Source organism: Arvicola amphibius, chromosome 9, assembly GCF_903992535.2.
Source record: "Arvicola amphibius chromosome 9, mArvAmp1.2, whole genome shotgun sequence".
Lineage (NCBI taxonomy): Eukaryota > Metazoa > Chordata > Mammalia > Rodentia > Cricetidae > Arvicola > Arvicola amphibius.
The window spans coordinates 40,396,322-40,419,238 of record NC_052055.2 but is presented as its reverse complement, the minus strand read 5'-3'; the positions used below and the strand labels follow the sequence as shown (position 1 = coordinate 40,419,238).

At 49.6% G+C, this 22,917-nt stretch overlaps 1 protein-coding gene across 1 annotated transcript in view; it reads right to left on the bottom strand.

The window, feature by feature from the left end:
* Zc3h7b (zinc finger CCCH-type containing 7B) overlaps positions 1-22,686 on the bottom strand; it is a 54,549-nt gene extending 31,863 nt beyond the window's left edge. Inside the window, 1 exon segment of the mRNA XM_038344111.2 lies at positions 22,409-22,686. The gene's annotated coding sequence lies outside the window, so the exon portion shown is untranslated.
* Positions 22,687-22,917: the final 231 nt, after the last annotated feature.

Here is a 22,917-nt window from a genome sequence, read left to right as displayed (position 1 = left end):
AAACCTTGTCTCGAAACAAACAAACAAACAAACAAACAAACAAACAAACACACACACCCAGATACTGGCAGAAGTAGCACTCAGGAAATCCTAAATTGTAGGGTTGGTTTGCAGCAGGCGCTTCATCAGCAGACCACTGGCAGATCAGAGTTCCTCTGCTGCGTGTTCAACTCAACAACGGCTGTATGAAGTGAGAAAGCTGGCATTTCTATACCCCAAGCCTGCTTCACAACCTACTTAGAGGCATGGCCAGACAGCCCCCAAGCGTCACCTGAAGCTAGACTTCCGCAGTGAACAGACTAGGTGACACAAAGGGACAGCTCGCGCCCTGGGAAAGGGGGGTTGCACTGGCCTTTTACTTTGGTTGCTTGTTTTGGGTTTATTTGTCTGGGTTTTGTTGTTGTTGTTTGTTTGTTTTTAGGATGAGTCTCACTATGTAGCTTTGGCTTCCGTAGACCAGCCTGGCCTCCAGCCTTGGGTGATCCTCCTGCCTCTGTTTTCCGAGTGCTGAGATTATAGGTATCCACCACCACAAACAGCTGAATTTGAAGGATAAACAGGAGTAGGCTTGTCAGTGTTGCGCAGAAGCCTTCTGGGTGACCACCTGCTCTTGGGCTTTCCTCTCATCACGAGCTAGGGCTCCTGGCTGCCTTTCATTCAACCTCGGCGGGTGTAGAGTCATAAGTGACGGATCCATATTTGAGAGCTAGACACTGAGGCTCAAATGGTTCATAAGATATGCAGCCAGCAAGTGGAGGCCCTTCTGGAGCACCAGATCTCAGGTCAGCAGACCCCTCCTCAAGCATGTCGGAGGCAGAGGCAGGCAGATCTTTAAATTCAAGGCCAGCCTGGTCTATAAAGCAGGTTCCAGGACAGCCATACAGAGAAACCAAAAAACAACCAAATAAAAACAAATTACAAAATCAGAGACAGACCCTTTCAGCTTTGGTAGTGTATTTGGGGCCTGCCCCTAGCCCCCCAAGGCGGCTATTTGTCTGACATCACTCCCTGTGGGAAATATCATGCTTCTTTACAGTTCAGGCCTCAGGGTCTCCATGGATCACTGAGGTCCTCCTGCTGTGTATAAAGACCTCAGAGCAAGCCCAGTCAATAGACTTCAGCTCGGAGAACAACAAGGCAGGTAGAGGCTGCTGGGGACACCTAGGGGTGCTGGCTAAAGCGGACCCCTGGGTTCTCAAAGTGCTTTCAAGAAAGAATCTGCCATACATGATGACTGCCACCACAAGAAAGGTCCAGCAAGAAACACTCACCAGGCCCGCAACCACTCCTCCCCGTCAGTGCCACTACTGCTGAGAGCCACATGAATGCAAAGGGACGTGCAGCCAGAGACCCAGGTCTGTGGTGGTATAGGCAAACCGTGGGGAGAAGCCAGGCTGTAACAAAGCTGCCCTTTCTGCCCCTAACCTGAGCCCAGACAAAGCAAGGGGCACATCTCTGTGAGTTTGAGGCCAGCCTGGTCTACAGAGCGTGAGTTCTAAGATAGCTAAGACTTTACAGAGACACTCCCACCCCAAGTCTAAAAACAAAACAAAACAACAAAAAACCTGCACAGACCCAGACAGAACTGCATTCAGTTCCAGCAATGACTGCTACAGTTTCATACTTGGTGCTGCTGGGGACGAGATGGGGCCCTCTCAGGCCACTTGCTGCCCTTGGAGAACTCCTGGGCCGGCGGAAGAGCTGTGCTGCAGCCCTCGAAACTGCCAGGTGTCAGAGGGGGACAGATCCTCGAGGGAGGATGGGGGTGATGCAGGAAGTAGTGACTGGGCTGCGAGTCCCAATAGGAAGTCTGCTAAGAAGGATGCAAATTGGCCTGACACCCTAATATCTGTGTTACCCCAGAACTTGTATAACCATGCTATCAGAAAAGCCTGGGTCCCCTTCTTCTCTAGAGCTGCAGTGTGAGTGGGGTGCCCCATCCCATGACCAGGAGAAAACTCTAGGGGAAATGTAGACATCTTCCCTATATCATGGACTCCACACTTCCAACTGAGAGGCCTCCTGCTGGCATTGCCCCATGATTCCTGCTGAGAACAAGAAGACCACAAAAACAATCTATTCATGTCCCACAGAGACAGACAACACACCACTAATCCCACAGGGAGTGGCAGACTGGATAGAGGGACAGCTCCCGGACAATAACACTCTGCAAGCCAGACAAAGAAGGGGAAACCAGGCCTGGTGTAGGGGTGCACACCTGCAATCCCAGAACTTGGGAGGGAGAGGCAGAAAGACCAGGATTGGGAGGGAGAGGCAGAAAGACCAGGAGTTCCAAGGTCAGCCCTGGCTTCATAAGGACTTTGAGGCCAGCTGGACTATAAGTGACGTATCTCTCTGTCTCATATCCTCCCCCTGACAAAAAAAAACAAAACAAAAAAACAAAACAAAACAAAAAAACAAAAATAACAACAGCGAAACATGCCCTCAAAGGGTTCACTGCCCAGTGAGAAGCCTAACAGAGGCAGAAGATGACCAACAGGTGCTCATCATCCACGCATCCATCTGAACAGCCATCCGGGAATGCAGTGGGCACACTTCAGGAGTATCTTCCGGAGGGGACCTGAAGAGATGGCTCAGCGGCTTAGCACACTTGATGGCTCTAGTGGAAGACCTGGGTTTGATTCCCAGCACCCACATGATGGCTTGCAACCATCAGTAACATCAATTCCTGGGATCTGATACCCTCTTCTGACCTCTGCAGGCACCAGGGATACCTGTGACAGACATACATACATATACACATGCAGGCAAAACAGTCATACAATCTTTTGCGGGAGGTGGGACGGCTCAGGTGGTTAAGGGCACTTGTCACCAAGCTTAATGAATTGAATTCAATCTCTGGAATCTAAAGACAAAACAGATGCCCAGACTTGTCCTCTGACCACCAGACATGAACTGTGGTATGCTGGCACCTACACGCACATCCCCGCATATATCACGGACACACAACACACACACGCACATGCACACACTTCCCCAGCAGAAATATCTTTACTGTTCTTGGACAAGCAGGACCTAGCCAGGGTCAAAGTTATTAGTGTCTTTTTTTAGAGGTAATGCAATACAAGAAGAACACGTGACAAAAAATGAGAATGACGGGAAGGTACATTTTAGAGTCAGAGAAAGCAACTGTAACACCTGAGCAGAAATCTCAGTGACGAGAAGAAATGAGTGCTGTGAATAGCGTGTGTGCATGTGTGCACATACGTGCGGGTGTGTGTGCGTGTGCACGCAGGTGCATGCGCAGGGTGTGCGCGTAGGTGTGTATGCACGTGTGTGTGTGCATACATGGGTGTGGGTGCGTGCACAGGTGCGTGTGGGGTGTGCACATAGGTGTGTGTGCACACATGGGTGTGTGTACTTCTCATGCTAAACAAACAAATACAAAGACCCTCCCTTGATGGTTTGAGGGTTTGTAGGTGCAGCAAGGGTTATTTGTGGCTTCCACTCTAAGGTGCAATTTGAACAAAAAGGGCAGCTCCATGTCAGGCTTTGCTCCGTGAGAAACAGAGTTGGCATTAAATACCTAAGACTTATTTTATATCATTACTAAACGGACAGGAAGACAATACTCCCTGAGGCTAGGAAGGTTGGCAAGGCCATGTAGTGGCCCAAGTTAAAAAAGACCTGAGAGACGGGCAGGAGGGAGCTTCAGTGGTGTGTCAGGAAAGTACCTCCCAGCCCTGGTGGTTTTTGAGCCCACACCTACCCTTCCCCCTCCTCAAGGAAGACAATTCTTATAGGCAGTTATTATGCACCAAATGTTTGAGTTTCCTCCAAGTTTCTATGCAGAGCTATCAGCTATTTACATCTGAGGACCAGGCCTATGGGGGAGCGGGAGTGAAATATCATGAAGGTGGGGTCCTAACGGGCATCTTGTCATGGCAGCCTGGGTAGTCTAGCTCAGATTTTGGTATCAGAAAGTGGGTACTGCTATAAAAGATAACTGGACACATAGAGCCAGGGGTGGAGTAGAGACTGGAAGTATTTGAACTGCATACTAGAAAAAGCCTAGGGGCGGAGGCTGGTGACATGGCTCAGTGGGTAAAGGCACTTGCTGCCAAGCCCCCAGGACACACATGGTGGAAGGAGAAAATCAACTCCCACAAGTGTGCTGTGGCAGACACACACACACACACACACACAGAGAGAGAGAGAGAGAGAGAGAGAGAGAGAGAGAGAGAGAGAGCGCAAATAAGTAAATAAACAAACTTTAAAACCCAGACTGCTGGTACAGGGACTAGACGCAGAAATACGAATATTAAAGGTGATTCAAGCGAGGACTATAAAAGGCAGAGGTGAGCGAAGGCGAAGGGCTCTGCCATCCCCCAGCACACGGCCACCATCACAGACGGAAGGCTCAGAACAAGTCCACATTCACAATGGTTCCGGGCTGGAGCGATGGCTCAGCAGGTAAGAGCACTGGCCGCTCTTCCAGAGGATCTGGTTTCAGTTTCCAGTATCCCTGTCATGGCTCACAACTGTCTCTATCGCCAGCTCCAGGGAATATGACACCTCTTCTGTCTTGCCTGCATCTGTGTCTATGCACCATGTGTGTGCAGTGCCCTCAAAGGCCAGAAGAGGGCGTTAGATTCCACTGGAACTGGAGTTGTAGGTAGTTGTGAACTGCAAATGGATGCTGGGAATCGAACCTGGGTCCCTCCATTGCCAAGCCATCTCTCCAGCCCTCAGCCCCATGTTTGCTTTTTGTTATTGTTGCTACTGGTGGTTTTGTTTGTTTTGTTTTAGACAAGTATACCAATCAAAGCCCAGTCTGGGCTCAAACTCACTATATAGTTGAGCCTGGCCTTAAACTTCTGGTTTTCCTCCTCTACTTCCCAAGTGCTGGGATTATAGGCATGTGCTGCACACCTGGCATGGAATATATTGTTTTTAAATTTCTATTTGTTACTTTTGTATGTGTATGATGTGTGCATGGACATGTATAAGTGCAGGATGCATGTGCCACAGCCGTATGTGGAGGTCAGAGGACAACTTTCAGGAGCCAGTTCTCCCTTCCCACCATGGGATTCAGGGACCAAACTCAGATACTCAAGCTTAGCAAGTGCGTTACCCACTGAGCCATCTTGTCAATAAATGTATAATTATTTTTTAAATGAGCATTATGATAACAAAAAACAACTACCACACACCAAATAAATAGATCCAAAGTCCAATACAACTTAGAACTTATATACAGCTAGCATGGGCCAATTCTAACGGAATCTATTAGTCTTAAAAAATGGATGACAGATGCCAGGAGGTGGTTGTGCATGCCTTTAATCCCAGTACTTGGGAGGCATGGGCAGGTGGATCTCCCTGTTCAAGGCCAGCCTGGTCTACACAGTGAGTTCCAGGACAGTCAGGGCTACACAGAGAAACCCTGCCTTGAAAAACAAACAAAAATAAATAAATAAATCATAAAAAAAGAAAGGAAAAGAAAAACTTGAAGCAGCCTTACTGCTTGCCCATAAAGGATCCACCTAAGTAATTAAATACGACACATCTACTAAATCTATACCTTCATTGATGGCAGTGATTCCATGTGTAGCTACAGCACAGAAGATCCCAGAATGCTTTGTGTGCCGTGTGTTTACACGCAGGGGAGGAGTTCGAAAGAATATGCTCCAGCATCTGTCATTTTCTCTAGGGGCTGGAATCTGCTCGACAGCAGGGGGCCAAGAACAGTTTCCGCAGCAAAGTTTGGATTTTTTTCCACAGGCAAAATCCAAGTCACAGAACAGAACTGACTTGGGACCAACTCAGTAGGGCAGGTACCTGGTGGGAACCAGCAGCCTGAGAACACTGGTTTTCAAAGTCCTAGGTTCCGAACCTAGCACCAAGATGAGGGAGAGAGGGGGAAAGCTGAGAATGAAGGAGAGATGGACATGACACGTCTACATTGGTCCTGGAGGAATTGTGCTGGCCTTTTGGACATCTTAATGGTCCTGTGCTGGCCACAGAGTAAATTAATGACGGTAGAAGGAATGGACGGACATCAGCTCATTCAACCCAGTTATTTCACAGATAAGAACTAGTGGATGCTGAATAAATAAAACTTAGACTGAGCCGGGCGGTGGTGGCGCACGCCTTTAATCCCAGCACTCGGGAGGCAGAGGCAGGCGGATCTCTGTGAGTTCGAGACCAGCCTGGTCTACAAGAGCTAGTTCCAGGACAGGCTCCAAAGCTACAGAGAAACCCTGTCTCGAAAGACCAAAAAAAAAAAAAAAAAAAAAAAAAAAAAAAAAAAAAAAAAAAAAAAAAAAAAAAAAACTTAGACTGAAAGAAGCGAACACTCACAGAGCATTCGCACCTGCTGAGTGGTTACCACGGGGCAGAGGAAGTCATCACTTCCTCGAAGCTCCACAAGGCTTAATGGGATAGACACTGAACATTCCCCATTTTGCAGAGGACAAGACACTGTGGGTACACAAAAGTGAACTGTCTCATCCACAGTGACAGAATTGGTATATACATGGAATTCCAACCCCGGAAGTCTGGCCCCAGAGCCTACATCCAGCACCATCGCCTTTGCTGTAAATCAAGCAGACCCAGCTCCAGGCCCCGGCCACCTCCCATCATGCTCAAAGTCTTCCCTGGTTCACAATAACTCCTGCTTCCGATTCCCTTCGGCACAATACACTATACCCCGCCCCCAGCCTTGACTGCAGTTAAAGCCAGAGTTGATTACACACATCTCCACCCCCACTCAACTCCTTAACACAGAGACCAGCTCTCACCCTTTCCATTCCAATTCTCTACCATTCCAATGCGCCATTAGCCAAGTGGACCCCTAGCCCCAGGAACCTCCTTGCTGCTTAGGTAGCAGCTTTTGACTCGCCTCTTCCTGGACCTCGGGCTGCATCTGCCGCGTCCTCCCACCTCTAGGATCCTTCCTGCTGTCTCTGGTGTTGACTCTCCTTTGCCCAGGCCTCAACATCCACGTTCCTGAGATTCCACGGAAAGGACAGTGCTCCTGCTCCTGTGTTGTCCCCAGATGAGCTTCTGCATTTCATGATCTCATGAGTCATGCCGATGACTCACGAGTCCACCCTTCTGCCAAGCATGCCCCCTCCTCAGCATGCCAGATTTTCAGCTCTCACCTTCTGGAGAGTGGTACCTGGATGCCCACTGCCCAGGCTGTCTCTGACTTCCACCCTTTTCCTAATCTTGGGCCCTCTAACTAGAACCCCACACTTCCCCCACCCAGACAATTCCTGTTCCTCTTTTAAGACCCATGCCTGGGGCTGGAGAGATGGCTCAGTGGTTAAGAGCACTGGCTGTTCTTCCAGGAGCCGGGTTCAATTCCCAGCACCCACAAGGCAGCTCAACTGTCTGTAACTCCAGTTTCAGGGGACCCGACATACATGCAAGCAAACACAAATGCACAAGAAATAAAAATAAATTGTTAAAAAAAAAAGGCCCATGCCTGTGGGCTGCAGAGATAGCTTAGCAGATAAGAGCACAGGCAGCTCTTCCAGCGGACTAGGGTTCGATTCCCAGCACCTACACGGTGGCTCATAATTACCTGTAACTCCAGTTCCAGGTGTTCCTACAAGAGTGCACAGAATTACATACAGGAAGAACTCTCATACACATAAAATTAGATTAAAATGAAGACTTACTTCCATGTCCACCACACCGTCTCGGAGGCCCTTCTCAGCTGCACTGAGCCTCCTCCCACGGAACACATTCCAAACTGAACTTAGCCTCTCCTCCCCTCACCTCTGCCTTCTCCATTCTCGCCCTCTGCCCTAGCCAGAGCTCTGACCGTCATCTGGTCTCAGCTCCCAGTTCCTGCCACCTTTAACCTGACTCCGCAGCTTCTCTCTCTACAACCACAGGCAAGCTACAGCTTCTCTCTACAACCACAGGCAAACTACAGCTTCTCTCTACAACCACAAACAAACTACAGCTTCTCTCTACAACCACAGGCAAACTACAGCTTCTCTCTCTACAACCAGAAGCAAACTACAGCTTCTCTTTACAACCACAGGCAAACTACAGCTTCTCTCTACAACCACAGGCAAACTACAGCTTCTCTCTACAACCACAGGCAAACTACAGCTTCTCTCTACAACCACAAACAAACTACAGCTTCTCTCTACAACCACAGGCCGTCATCACCTCTCACCAACAACCTCCATTGAGACCCCTCCAATGTGCTCCCATTCCGGGGGGGCTAGAGGCATCTGATTACTACATATGTTGATGTCATTCTCCTTCTCAAAGCATGTGGTGTACACACTAACAAACACATACTAAAAAACAAAACAAAAACCCAGTAAAACCTGAATAAACTGTCCAGTCTAGTAATGTTCCAATGCCAGGTCTCTGGTTTTAACACTATACATCAGCTACACAAGATGCCACCGTTAGGGGAAGCTGAGTGAAGGGGATTCTTTGTACAGTTTTTGCAACTTCTTGTTTTTTTTTTATTAATTAATTTATTTATTTATGCAGTACCCTTCCTGTAAGCCAGAAGAGGGCACCAGATCTCATTATAGGTGGTTGTGAGCCACCCAGTGGTTGCTGGGAATTGAACTCAGGACCTCTGGAACAGCAGTCAGTGCTCTTAACCGCTGAGCCATCTCTCCAGCCCTGCAACTTCTTGTGAAGGAGAAGTTAAAGCTGGGCAATGGTGGCGCATGCTTTTAATCCCTGCACTCGGGAGGCAGAGGCAGACAGATCTCTGTGAGTTTGAGGCCAGCCTGAACTACAGAGTGAGTTCCAGGACAGTCAGGACTACACGGAGAAACTCTGTCTTGAAAAACAACAACAACAACAACAACAAAAAGTTCAAACAAACAAGACTTCCTGTGACACCATCACCCAAAGGACAAAGTCCACATTCTTTAGCCAGTGTCTGCAGCACACATAGCAAGGCACGCCTGGCCTCTCCTGAGCCATGGCAAATCCTGGACCGGTAGATCATCGGGCTGTCTCCCCTGCAGGGGGCGTCCTCCACTAGGAAGCCTTTCTCCCAACCCCACCCAAGCTCATTAGAACCACGGTGCTGTCCCTGAGTCCCCAGCTATGAGCTCCTGTAGGTGGAGCAGCATCTGATTCATCTCTGAGCAGCCCAGAGAAACAGTGCTTAGGAACCCATCAGGAGCCGGCGGTGGTGGCGCACGCCTTTCATCCTAGCACTTGGGAGGCAGAACTTTGTGAGTTCAAGGCCAGCTTAGTCTACAAAGGTAGTTCCAGGACAGTCAGGGCTACACAAAGAAACCCCTGCTTGAAAAACAAAACAAAACAAAAAAACCCACAAGGGAACCCCTCAGGAGGAGCCCAGGAACCAGAGGACAACAGGAGGCTGATGGCAGTCACCCAGGACACACACTTCCTCCCACCACAGAAAGCCTGAAACCTCCCCTTAGCCTTTATGATACTCTGCAAAAAGGAACAGTTATATCCCCATGAGGAAAGAGAGGCACAGGGCGTAGCCTGCCCAAGTCGCGTTGTGAGAAATGATTAAGCGTTGGGACTTGCACCCTGGCAGTCGGCTCTGGGGCCCCATCCTATTTATCACTTTCGCCATGGGCACGGCTCTCCCTACACCGTCTTCACTCTGTCCTCATGCACACGTGGCCTCAGGTTTCACTACAGAGCAGCAGACCCCAGAATGCAGGGCGGCTACATACCGTGTACTCACCACCCCAGCTCCCGTCTCGCTCCCTCAGTCAGAGCAGGAAGGTTTCACCGCCATCCTCAGCCCTACAGGCCAGCATCCTGGGTCTGCCCTTCTCTCTTTCCCACAGCCCTCACAAGCATATCTGCCCACTCCTGGACTCCTGCTCCGTGGCCACCAGGGAGGGTCATACTTAATTTCCACAGATCACCTGAACATGTTACCTATGATCTGTGGCAGGGCTGTAAGGGTAGACGGGGAAAACCCCTCCCGAGAGCTAGCATTCGCGTTCCCTCCGACTGCAACGGCACTGTAGTCTTGTCCTTGAGTTACTCAGAAAGGCTGCATTCTTATTGCATTTCAGTGGCTGCAGATAATGAAGCGTTCTGCTTATCACACCTTCGAAATTACAGTAGCTGCATCGGACACACTGGTAAATCTTGTTGAATCAACTAAGGAAGAGCTCTAGGGCTGGGAAGACAGCTTGGTCGGTAAAGTGCTTGCCTTGCACGCACAAGGACCTGAGCTCCATCCCTGGAACTATGCAAAAAGAGAAGTCGGACATACGGGCAGATGCTTATAATCCCAATGATGGGGAAGTGGAGACAGGCAGGTTCTTGAGACTCCCTGGCCAGCCAGCCTAGCCTACTCGCTGAGTTCCGGGGTAATGAGAGAGACCCTATCTCAAAACCCAGTGTGGAGCTAGAGCTCAGCAGTGGAGAGCACTTGCCACTCTGGCAGAGGGTCCAGGTTCGGCCCTGCACCCACATGGCAGCTCACAACGATTTGTAACTCCATTTCTGGGGGAATCTGAAATCCTTTTCTGGCCTCTGCAGTCACCAGGCACACACATGGGACATACACTCACATACGTGCAGGCAAACACACATACACATAAAATAAAAACAAATCTTGAAAAAGAAAGAAGAGTAGACGGCTCCTGAGGAATGGCACCCAAGGCTGTCCCCTGGCTTCTACACATACACACAAACAAGAGCCAAAACACTATACATGTACATCCACATCCATACATAAACACATGTGCACACACACTACACATTGGTAGAACAGAGCTACTTTTCCTTGCAATCCTGTAGATTTTACTTGGTGCATTTAAATATTGAGATCTGAGAAGGGCCATAAATGAAGGACTTGATCCTAAAGAATCACGTGTGTCCGTAATCATCGCAAAAGTAGGATTTATCATCCCATGTTCACAGAACAGTAGGGCTCAGACTGGATGGGGGCTGGCCCAAGGCCACACCATTGCTGAGGAAAGCCAAGCTGCTGGCACCGCCCCAGGCTCCACCAGGGAAGTAGGTTAAGAAAGAAATGCGACAAAGTAGCCACAGGCCTCAGCAGCCTAAAGTTTGCTTTCTTGGAAACTGGCCATCTTTTTTTTTTTTTTTGAGACAGGGTCTCTCTATATAGTTCTCTATGTAGATCAGAGATCAGGCTAGCCTCAAACTCATAGGGATCTACCTCCCAAGTGCTGGGATTAAGGGAGCGTGCTGCGTGCCTGTTTAAGATTTATTCTTGTGACTTCTAGCTACCATAGGTGTGTGTGTCAGCACGTGGGTGTGTGCAAGTGAGGTCAGCTGCCTGGGGTGGCTGGAGGCAGCAGATCTCCTGAAGCTGCTGCTACAGATCGTTTGGAGCCACCAGATTGACCTGGGTGCTAAGAACCAAACTTGGGTACTCTAGAAAAATCAGCAAGTACTCTTGACCACAGAGTTGGCTCTCCAGCCTTTTCAATAAAGCCGTCATTAAGCTTAAAAAGGAAGTGAAGGAAGAGGAGAGTAGCAGGTCACCCTTGGGAATTGTAAGCAAGCATAAGGAGCAAAATAAACAGACGTCACCACTCAGAGCGACACAGTCCAACACTACCTCCAGTGTCTTCTCGTGCCCTGAGCAGTGAGCTTGTTACTGCTTCTGCTGGGGTGTGTGTGTAGGGGGGATTCCTGTCGCATTGGAGTGCACCGCCTACTCTGGTGCCCAGTGACAAGAGGAAGGCAGGCTCTGGTGGTGGCCATCAGCCCTGGGAGCAACTCCCATCACCGTCCCATACTGCTTTCTGGGACCTCTCTGAGCTTCAGTTTTACTATATGCAAGACGGAGCTGGCCGTACCCACCTGGCAAGACTAGTATGTCCTTCCCTGAGCAGGTCAGACCGTATTTTCTACTTCACTGAGTGCCTCAGTCGACACTGATTTTGCAGTTTTTGTCTGGGCCACGCCTTTCTGGTAAGGCCTATTCTGCGGCTAACTCGGCTGTTTTTATGCAACACATAAACACGGCTGTCACCAGTACTGGGGACACAGTTAACAAATCCCTGCCCTCATAGCTTGTTTTTAACTTTTTATTTTACTTTATGTGTATGAAACTTTACATGCATACATGTATGTGCACCACATGCATGCCTGTTGGATCACCTGGAACTGGATTTATGGATGTCTGTGAGTCACCATGTGGGTCATGGAATCCAGCCCAGGTCCTCTTAACCACTGAGACATCTCTCCAGTACCCCAGCCCTCACAGATCTTGATCATGGTTGAGCAGGCACACAAAAAGGTCACATGTTGGTCTGGGAAGATGGCTCAGTACATAAAAGAGACAAGGACCAGAGCTTGATTTCCAGAACCCACATTAAAAAGCTGGTCATAGCCTTTAGGTGGCGCACACATTTAATCCCCACACTTGGGAGGCAGAGGCAGGAGGATCTCTTTGAGTTCAAGGCCAGCTTGGTCTACAGAGGGAGTTCTAGGACAGCCAGGGATATATGGAGACACCCATTCTCAGGGAAAAAAGGAAAAAGAAGAAAGGAAAGAAGGAAGGAAAGAAAAAGAAAGAAAGAAAGAAAGAAAGAAAGGAAGGAAGGAAGGAAGGAAGGAAGAAAAGTTGGTCACAGGTTCTGGAGAGTTCAGCAGTTACAAAACCCTGCTGATCTTGTAGAGAACCAAGTTCAATTCCCAGCACCACATACATGGTGGCTCACAGCAGTCTGTAACTACAGTCCCAGGGGATCTGATGCATGCACGTGATGATGCACTTACATACATGTAAGCAAAACATTCATACACATAAAATAAATAAATTTTAAAAAAAGCCAGGCACAGCGATGAATGCGTATAATCCCGGTGCTGGGCAGGCAGACTCTGGGTTCCTGGGATTCACTGGCCAGCCACTCTGGCCTCCTAAGGGGCTGCAGGCCAACAATAGACCTGTCTCAACAGAAGAATGGCTCCTGAGGAGTAACACATGCACAGGCACACATATGTACACCCATCTGCATATCTGCAAACACATGAACACACATGCTCACATGATAGGTCAGAGTTAAACATAAGACAAGGACGGCAATGACAAGAGTGAGGAACAAACAGGAGATGTTTCATGGTGGTAAAGCAGGAGCTAAGTTCAGAAGATGTGGCATCTGAGCCACGGGCGAGGGGACAAGTGTGCACCCAGCAGAGGGTGAAGACCTGAGGTAAGAACAAGCTGAGCAGGTTCAAAGAAAACGCAGGTCAAGGGGAAAATGAGGTACAGGGGGCAGGCTGAGGCTTGAACAGAGAGCTACAAACACCACCGGAGAAACAGGCCTCAGTTGTGCCTACGTCCAGAAAATTCTAGGTTTCCAGCAGAAATGACAGGGTCATTCAAATCTCAAGAAGCTCCCTCCGGCTGTTGCATGAAAGACAGACAAGAAGAATGTCAGAACCTAAGGAGGCTTACATACAATAGTCCAGGCTGGATTGAGGCAGAGAAGGGAGGAGATTCAGAAACATTCTGGAGCTTTCAAAACCCACTGCTGAACCCTCACACCAAACACAGGCCAAATGTTACCAAACCAAAGAAAAGGAGACAGATGGGCTGGAGAGATGGCTCAGAGGTTAAGAGCACTGGCTGCTCTTCCAGAGGACCCGGGTTCAATTCCCCCAGCAAGCACATGGCAGCTCACAACTGTCTGTAACTCCAGTTTCAGGGGACACAACACCCATGGCAAAACACCAATTAAGAGAGAGAGAGAGAGAGAGAGAGAGAGAGAGAGAGAGAGAGAGAGAGAGAGAGAGAGAGAGACCAAGAACGGTGACATACCGTGTGCACGGTACATACTGTGTGTGCTGCCAGCATGCCCATTGCAAGAACAGGGGATGAAAGGTAAGACCCTGAAAGTTCCGCCCTGCTCTGTTGCCCTCCACCTGGGGCAGAGCCGGGCTTTGTGGGGTGGACCGAGAGAACAGCTGCTCCAGAGCAGCTTCTGAAAACCCCTGAGGGCTGGTCATGGCCCGGACAGTCACCCGGACTGTCACCCGGACTGTCACCGTAGCTCACAGGCAGGAAATGGTTTTTGCTGACACTGGTACTTCAGAAACTCAAGCTGGCAGGAGGATGCATCTGTTGACCTCAGAGAACCAGGTACCCTGATCCCTTTCAGAGCCACAGTTTAGGCACAAGAGCCTTAGAAGGTGGATGTACATCCTTTTGAAGGGCGGCCACGAAACTACTGTGGCACAAGCATGTCACCGTTTGTGACAAGACATCAGACCCTACTGTAAATAAATAATCGACTAAATAAATGTTGGTGATAGAAAAAAATGTTACCTGTCCAGACATAAGATATGAAACAGGCTGGGCAGGTGTGGTAGCTCATGCTACACTGGGGAGCCTGAAGCAGAACTAAACCTGGGCTATAGTATGTGAGCCTGCCTTAAAAAAAGAAAAAAGAATTGGGCTAGGAATTGGGGACATAGCTCAGTGGCAGAATCCTGCCTTGTGTGTATGTGTGAGGTTGTCTCCTATTCCCCAGGCAGGGGTGCACTACTATGCCTAGCTTTTTAGGGGTGTGTGTGTGTGTGTGTGTGTGTGTGTGTGCACGTACACGTTTGTCTAGTGTCCTTATCTATCACTCTCTGCTTCTTTGAGGCGGGGTCTCTCTAAACCTCAGCTCACATTTTCTTGGCTAAACTGCATTCCAGTAAGCGCCAGCGATCCTCCCGTCCCCGCCCTCCTCGGATCTGGGGTTAGAAGTTTGCTTGTTACAAGGGTACTGGATGCAAACTCCTCATGACTGGGCAACAGGGGCTCTTCAACCCCACTCTCTCTCCAGCCCCTGCACCCAGCTTTTTAAAATATGGGTGCTGATCTTCATGCTTGTATAGCATGCACCTTATAACTGAGCCATCTCCCCAGCACTTGAGAGACGGAGGCAGGAGAATTAGGAATTCCAATCTAACCTCGGCTACACAGTGAGTTTGAGACCAGCCTGGTTTAGAAAACACTTTGGATTCTGGAGTCTACAGGCTTGCCTCTGACTCCATAGGTTGTGGAGGTGTTCCTTGTCTCTGGGGGACTCAGATCCCTCACTGCAAAACTGTGCTGGCAGTAATAGCTGCTGTGCTTCAAGGAGTGGCAAGAGGAAAGGGCACAGAAGTGCCAATCACTGTACATCTGCAGCAGCGGCTGCCCTTATTTCCACCTCAGCTTCCGAGACAAGGCTCGGGACTGTTCCTGAAGAAGTCACTTAGGTGGTTCTGAAGAGCAGATGGGTCCGGAAGACAGAGATGCTGTATTCGATCCCCAGGGCGCCCGCAGCTTGCTAGGGCAGCAGAGCTAACAGACACCTGCAGAAGCCATCACAGGAAGCACTGCGATGCCTGCATGGGAAGACTCAGCAGGGAGATACATAAGGTGGGAAGGAGTTGTGTGGCTGGTGCTGACAGAGGAGGGAAGATGAGCCTCTTTGCTATGGGCCATTAAATACTACGGTGAAGGGAGCTGGCTTCTGTGCTGGCTCCCAGAGCTGACATAGTAGCCTCCAGATGCAGGCTGCAGCCAGCCTTCCTCAGCGGATCTCCCCACCCCGTAGTCTCAGGCCTGCACTGCTGGTCCCACCAGCTTCTCCCTCACCCTTTCTGTTCCCTTACTGGAGTCAGGCTGGGCTTCGTTTGCAGCATGCCCCCACCCCACTCTACCCCCTTTTTTCTAACAGAGTCATCTAAACTATTACTGACCTCTCTTCTCTGAGTAAGATGGGGATAATCATGGTGCATAACTATACAATGATGGGGGGTTGGCCACAGGGGAATTACTGGGTGAGATTGCTAAATTAGTAAAAGGTTTTAAAGTCCCTCTAGATCCACTTTTTAAAAAAGTTTTTCGAGGCAGGGTTTCTCTCTAGCTTTGGAACCTGTCCTGGAACTTGCTCCTGTAGACCAGGCTGGCCTCGAACTCACAGAAATCCGCCTGCCTCTGCCTCCCAAGTGCTGGGATTAAAGGCATATGCCACCACCACCTGACTGCATTTTTTAAAAATATTTGTTTTATTTGGGGGTTGGGCAGAGAGCTCACTGGTGAAGAGAGCCGGCTGCTCTTCCACAGAACCTGAGTCTGATTCCCGGCACGCACATGGCAGCTCACAACCATCTGCAACTCCAGTTCCTGGGGATCCGGTGCCCTCACACAGACATGCACGCAGGCAAAACACCAATGTACATATTAATATAAATAAGTTTTTAAAAGACTAACTTTATTCTTAATTATGTGTACCTGTGCGAAGATTGTGAATGCAAGAGCAGATCCCTCTAGAGGCCAGAAGAGGGCACTGGATCCTGGAGCTGGAGTTACAGGGAGTTGTAAGTCACCCGATGGTGCTGGGATTTGAACTCAGGACCTCTAGGAGCAGCACAAGCTCTTGACCACCTAGCCATCTTTCCAGCCCCACTTTTTTTCTTTTTTAAACAGGTCTTCTGTAGACCAGGGTAAAATCTGCCTGCTTTTTCTTTCAAAATACTGGGATTAAAGGTCATGCTGGTACTTTTTCTTTATTTTTTTATAGTTTTATTTTAAATTATGCATATACATGTCTATCTGTGTGAGGGTATGTGCTCATGGGCGCTGGTGTCCATGAATCTCCTGGAACTCAAGTTACATGCGATTGCGGGGGGGGGGGGGGGGCTCAAACTTGGGTCCTCTAGAAGGGCAGTAAATGCTCTAACAAGTGAGCCATCTCGCCAGCCCTGACCTTGCGTCTTTCATTGACCTCTCTTGGATTACTGTCAAACACCATCAAACCTAAGGACTCATCACAACATGCTGGTGCATGCCTGCAATCCCAGCACTTAAGAGGCAGGGCAGAAGGTCAATGCAAGACTGACACCAACTAGGATCTCTAGAGCCAGTTCCAGAGCAACGCAGTGAGACCCTGTCTCCAAATTCTCAAAAGAATAAGGGCAATCATAATAAAATTGATTTAAAAGTTTAGAAGAAAAGAAAACAACCTCAGGGTTCATTTCCAGAAACGGAAACTCCAGTGCAGAGACTCGAAGGGCCAACAGCAACAGCGCAGGACTTCAGCTGGAACTTACGGCTGCCCCGACCCTGTGGCCGTACCTGGTGACTTACTCCTCAGGCTTCAAATGTCCCAGTTTCCGCCCATCGCTGCCTCTGCTCGGAATGGCCTCTCTCATCTGATCTTTCAAGCATTCACATAGAAATTCTTCTAGGAAGACCTTCCACCCCAGGCGCAATAAGCCTGCCTCCTCCACACTGGGGCATAATTCAATTTGACAGCATAATGGCTGAATGTGTCCTCCTGGCACGTCCACCAGAGCTGGAGGCAGGAGCTGAAGCAGAGCCAGTTCCTGTCCATGGAGAGCTTAGGCTAATGGTCCATATCTGTCTTGTGCCCGAGCTCCAGGGTGGTAAGCCCCCATGGAATGGAATTATTCAGATTTCCACGCTCAGGACTCTGCTTCCTCTACAGCCCTTTTGCCTTTTCTGCGGGGTGTGGGAACTCAAATACTTCATTAAACTTTTGCCTTGAGGAGCCTGCTAACCTTTCCTGGTGAGCCCTTATGGCTGTGGCATTTGCTAGTTCCTGCTTCCCTGGCCTTTACTCTCACCTCCATGGCGGTGGAGAGGAAGGCAACAACTGTGGGCGGGAGCTCACGCAAAGCCAGAAAGGCTTGGGTTCAAATACAGTGAGGTAACTTTGGGGTGACCACACAAATCCTGAGTCGCCCCAACTTCTTCAGTAAAATGCAAACACAAGTACCAACCCTCCGTGAACTACAAATAGAGAAAATTAAATTTAAAAATAGTAATGTTTAAAAAAAAAGCCGGCCATGGTGGCACACGGCTTTATTTCCAGCACTTGGGAGGAGGATCTCTGAGTTCCAGCCTGGTCTACGAGTTCCAGAACAGCAAGGGCTACACAGAGAAGCCCTGTCTCCAAAAACAAACAAACAAACAGTTGAAGAAAATTTTAAAAGATACACAAATCAGCCTCCCAGCACAGAAATAATAGATGTTAACCCAAGATCTCCTTCCTCGTCCTCCACTTTGGCCAAGCATCCTATTCTTTCATCCCCAGCTCTCTCCTCCTCCAGGAAGCCTTCCGGTGCATTTCCAGGTTGCTGCCTTGTCTTCTCCCAGTGTGCTGACGCCAGATTCCTTTCCTTTCTTTCTAAGTTCTCAAGTTTCTTTCTTTCTTTCTTTTTTTTTTTTTTTTTTTTTTTTTTTTTTTTGTTTATCATGAAAAGGTTTCTCTGTGTAGCCCTGGCTACATCCCAGAATTGTCCTGGAACTGGCACTGTAGACCAGGCTATCCTTAAACTCACAAGAATCTGCCCCCCACTGCCTCCCAAGTGATGGGATTACAGGTGTGTGTCACCACCACCGGGTTCAGTTTCATTCTTAAAAGACTTATTTTGTGCCAGGCCATGGTAGTGCACACCTTTAATCCCAGCACTTGGGAGGCAGAGACAGGCACATCTCTGTGAGTTTGAGGCCAGCCTGGTCTACAGAGTGAGTTCCATGACATCCAGGACTGTTACACAAAGAGACCCTGTCTCGAAAAACAAAAACAAACAAACAAACAAACAAAGACTTACTGTGTGTGTACATGGATGCACTCAGGATGCCCACACCTGTGAGCAAGCACAGAACAGAGTGCCAAGCGTCCCCGTCTCTCACTGTCCACTATTGCCTTTGAGGCAGGGCCTCTCCCTGGTCTCCCTGGATCTGGCACTCATATATTCTAGGCTCTTAACCACTTTCCAGCCCATTTTCCTAATGAATTTACTTTTCCATTTCCAGCCAGACTACAAGGTGCTCAATTCCTGACCTGCCTCACAGTAGCTTAACCAGAGGAGCGTTTCCCTCGCTAGGTTGCACAGGACTCTGGGAAAGGACAAATATCTAGAGGCAGAGAACTACAGAGGAGTCCGAACTCCACTCTAAACTTCTACCAAGACATCCAATTCTCCAGGCCTCCGATTCCCCATCTGGAAAAGACGTATTGAAATGTCTACCCCGTGAAAGGCAAGATAGTTCAGTGGGTAAAGAGGTGCTTGCCACCAAGTCTGACAGCCTGAGTCTGACACCTAGGATTCCCACAAATGGTCTTCTGATTGCCACACACACACACACACACACACACACACCATGATACATGCACGCCCCCTCCCAGTAAGTAAATAATCAGGGATGACATTTTTATTTTTAAATTTTATGTGTATGGGTGTTTTTGCTTGCATATATATTTGGGTACCATGTGTGTGCCTGGTACCTTCAGAGGCCAGAAGAGGGTTTAGATGCCCTGAAACTGGAGGTGAGGACCGTTGTGAGTCACCAGGCGGGTGCTGGGAATCGAACTTTGGTATTCTGGAAGATCAACAGTGTTCTTACTCGCTGAGCCATCTACTACCCAGACTGGTATATTAAAAAAAAGTAAAGAAATCCTGCGGTAATTGCTAGGAAGGACAGATGAGCCCACATATGTGAAAGGCCTTTTGTTATGAACTAAATAAAAAGCACTGTACATACTTTTCCCTTCTTTCTTTCTTTCTTTCTTTCTTTCTTTCTTCCCTTCTCTTTTTTTTTTTTTTTTTTTTTGAGACAGGGTTTCTCTGCATTACAGCCCTGGCTGTCCTGGAACTCCTTTTGTAGACCAGGCTAACCTCAAATGCACAGATCCACCTGCTTCTGCCTCCTGAGTGCTGTGATTAAAGCATGTGCCACCATGCCCAGCTTTTTTTTTTTTTTTAGACAGTTCCTCTGTGTAGCCCTGGCTGTCCTGGAACTTGCTCTATAGACCAGGCTGGCCTTAAACTCAGAGATCTATCTGACTGCCTCTGCCTCTCAAATGCTGGGATTAAAGGCGTGCACCATCATGCCTGGGTAAGATTTTTTTTATTTCTTTTTTCTTTGTTTTTTTTCGAGACAGGGTTTTTCTGTAGCTTTGGAGCCTGTCCTGGAACTAGGTCTTGTAGACCAGGCTGGCCTTGAACTCACAGAGATCCGCCTGCCTCTGCCTCCCGAGTGCTGGGATTAAAAGCGTGCGCCACCCCTGCCAGGCTAAGATTTTATATTTTAACTATGTGTTTGTATATGTAGGTGTGTACACGTGAATGGAAGTGTAGGTAGAGGCAGAAGAAGATGTCAGATCCTTTGGTTAGACTGTTATCAGCTGCAGGATATGGATGCTGGGAACTCAACTGAGGTCCTTTGCAACAGTACTTAACCACTGAGTCACCTCAACAGCCACCACCACCCCTCTTTTTCTTTTTTTTCACCCCTCTTTTTCTAAAGACAAGGGCTCCAGTTGGGCGTGGCTGGCAGATCTCCAAATTCAAGGCCAGCCTGGTCTACAAAGCGAGTTCCAAAACATCCAGGGCTACAAAGAGAAACCCTGAACCAAATGAGAGAGAGAAGGTCTCGGAATGTAGCCCAACTTGTCCCCTAAATCACAGTTCTCTTGCCTCTAACTCCTGAGTGCTGGGAGGTGTGTATCAGAAACCCTGGTGCTTGTGTGCACACATGCATGCACATACACACTGACATCCACGTACCAAATGCTATAAACAGACTATTATTTAAAGAGTCTCGAACCCACTGACAATTGCACTGTCAAACCTAAGAATTTAGAATCGGGCTCATCCCAATGAACTCCACTTCCAAAAAGATTCAACAAGCCGCATTCCAAACTACTGTACCTAAACTAGGTTAAAGCTCACAGGAACCATTAAACAGACATTATGGCAACCTAGGAAACACAAAGCCCCTCTCTCATCCTCAGATCTCCGCCCTCCTGAAAATGGAGATTCAGGGTCAGATAACTAGTTAAGAATCCTAGCTGGAAATTTCCAGCAAGATACCCAATTCTCTAAGCCCTCGGTTCCACAAATGGAAAAGAAGGATGGAAAAATGTCTACGGGGCCTAAGTTCCATGAGGGGCAGATGAGCCCACGTATGCCCAACTCAGGACACACACACAAGACAAACACCATCTAGAACCTGTTTCACCCAGGTTTGGGCCTCCCATCATTTCTAGCTTGCAGCAGACTTCTATGGGAGAAAGAAGTCAAGATATCAAGGAGGGTACGGTTGTAGCTGTGGTAGGGTAAGCCTTGGTAGTAGAAGGAAAGAATCTGCTGGAATTTCATGTCCAACACAGTTGCTAAATGTACTATAATTATCGCATTTGTGTAAAAATTCAAGGATCTGCATTCTGCTATTTTCATCAAACTGGATGAACTGCAGACACTAGGGAAAATGGCAAGAAGGTGGGGGTTCTGATTCTTGTGCCCGAGCACTGATGTCCTGGCTAACAACCGAAAACCGACCCCCCCCCCCCCCAATCACTTTGCTGTGGGCCTCCAGCATCCCGGACTTGAAGCTTCGGCTCTTCAGCCCCCAGCCTTCCCCATTAATGTCTTGTTGGCACCTCAGCCATCCTGTTCTGTCAAGAGCGAACTCTTTTCTACCCGATTCCCACTCCTGGGGCATGGGGGGTGGGGCTTTGTCGCTGCGAAGGACCCCACCACCACCACACAACCCAGGCACTTTACAAATACCAGAACCCAAGGGTTTCTAAGCGGGAAAGAAAAACATTATGAGTGGCAGAGGGGACCTTCTGCCCGCTGAGGGTAGTGTGTGTGTGTGTGGGGGTCGGCTCTGCTTCTTTAGGGTCCCAGACCTGCAAGGGCGCCCCTCTGTCGCCAGAGTCCCAGCACCCAGCAGCCCCCGTAAATTCCCTGCCTGGTTACTGCCCACCCGGGAGGCCTCTGAGGCCAGTGATGGATGCCACGACCGGAAATGTCCTCCTGCTCAGCCGACCCAGACCGCGCCCCCCTTTCCTGCCGCCCCCTCCCCCAGGGCTAGGCCCACAGGCCCTGGATCCCCGGACTCGCGTGGCCGCTGTAACCGACTGGTGCAACCCATCTGCCGGCCATTGTCCCTAGCCCTCGCCGCGGCCCCTCCACATCCTAGGCACTGCGAATCCAAAGCGAATCCAAAAGAAACGGGGGGCCCCACTACCAGGCTCGGACCACCCCCTTTCAGTGGCATCCGCAAAGCATCCGTGCACCCCTAAAGCTCCATACCCAGGGGAGACTGCTGCCCACCACCACCACGGAAGAAAATGCCAAGACATCCCCTGGGGGCTGCAGTGGAGACTCAATCTCCCAGGCGGCAGGTGCCCGGCCACACAATAACTTTGAAACTTTGGGGCAGGGGTACGGGGATCTGCACAGGGATCCCCCAAAATAGTTCATGGTAATGGGGGTGCTATTGCTTTATTCTTGCAAAGCCGCCTTTCCAGGTGGCCGGGCCCCGACTTCCCGCGCCTCCTCCGCGCGCGGCCCTGCTTGGCCCTGCCCGGACGCCCCAACCTCGCGCGCCCCAACCTTGCGCGCCACTGGCGACGCGGTGGCTCGGCCTCTGCCCCACGGGGCTCCACCGCGCCAAAGCACTCACCTCGGCCGGGCTGCGCTCCCCGCGGGCCTGCGCCGAGCCCGATAAATGGTATGCTATGACTAGAGGTATGATTACGTTATTATTATTAGTAATAATAAGAGTAAATGCTATTTAATTACGGGCGGCCGCATCCTGCTCCCGGCGCCGCCGCCCGGGCAGCTCGGTCCATGTGGCTCCGGAGCGCTTTACTTTCATTTCCAGCCCCCTCGGCCGGCCACTCGCGGCAGCACCCGCTGGAGGCTCCGTCTCCCTGCAGCTCTCCCTCCTCGGGTCCTAGAGAGCGCAGCTCCTCCTCGCCTAGTCGCGCCCGGGGTGGGCGGCGCGGGCTGCGCACCTTGGGGGGAAGGGGTGGGGAGTCGGGAAGCCCCCCTTTCCAGTGGACGGTTCATGCCTGGAATTCACCTTGATTTTCTTTTAAAAGTGCCCTTCCTTGTCCGGGCTTTTCTTCTGACAGTTCTGCATTTCTGGGAGGATGCTGGACCAACCCAGCGCCTCCGTTCTCCACCGCC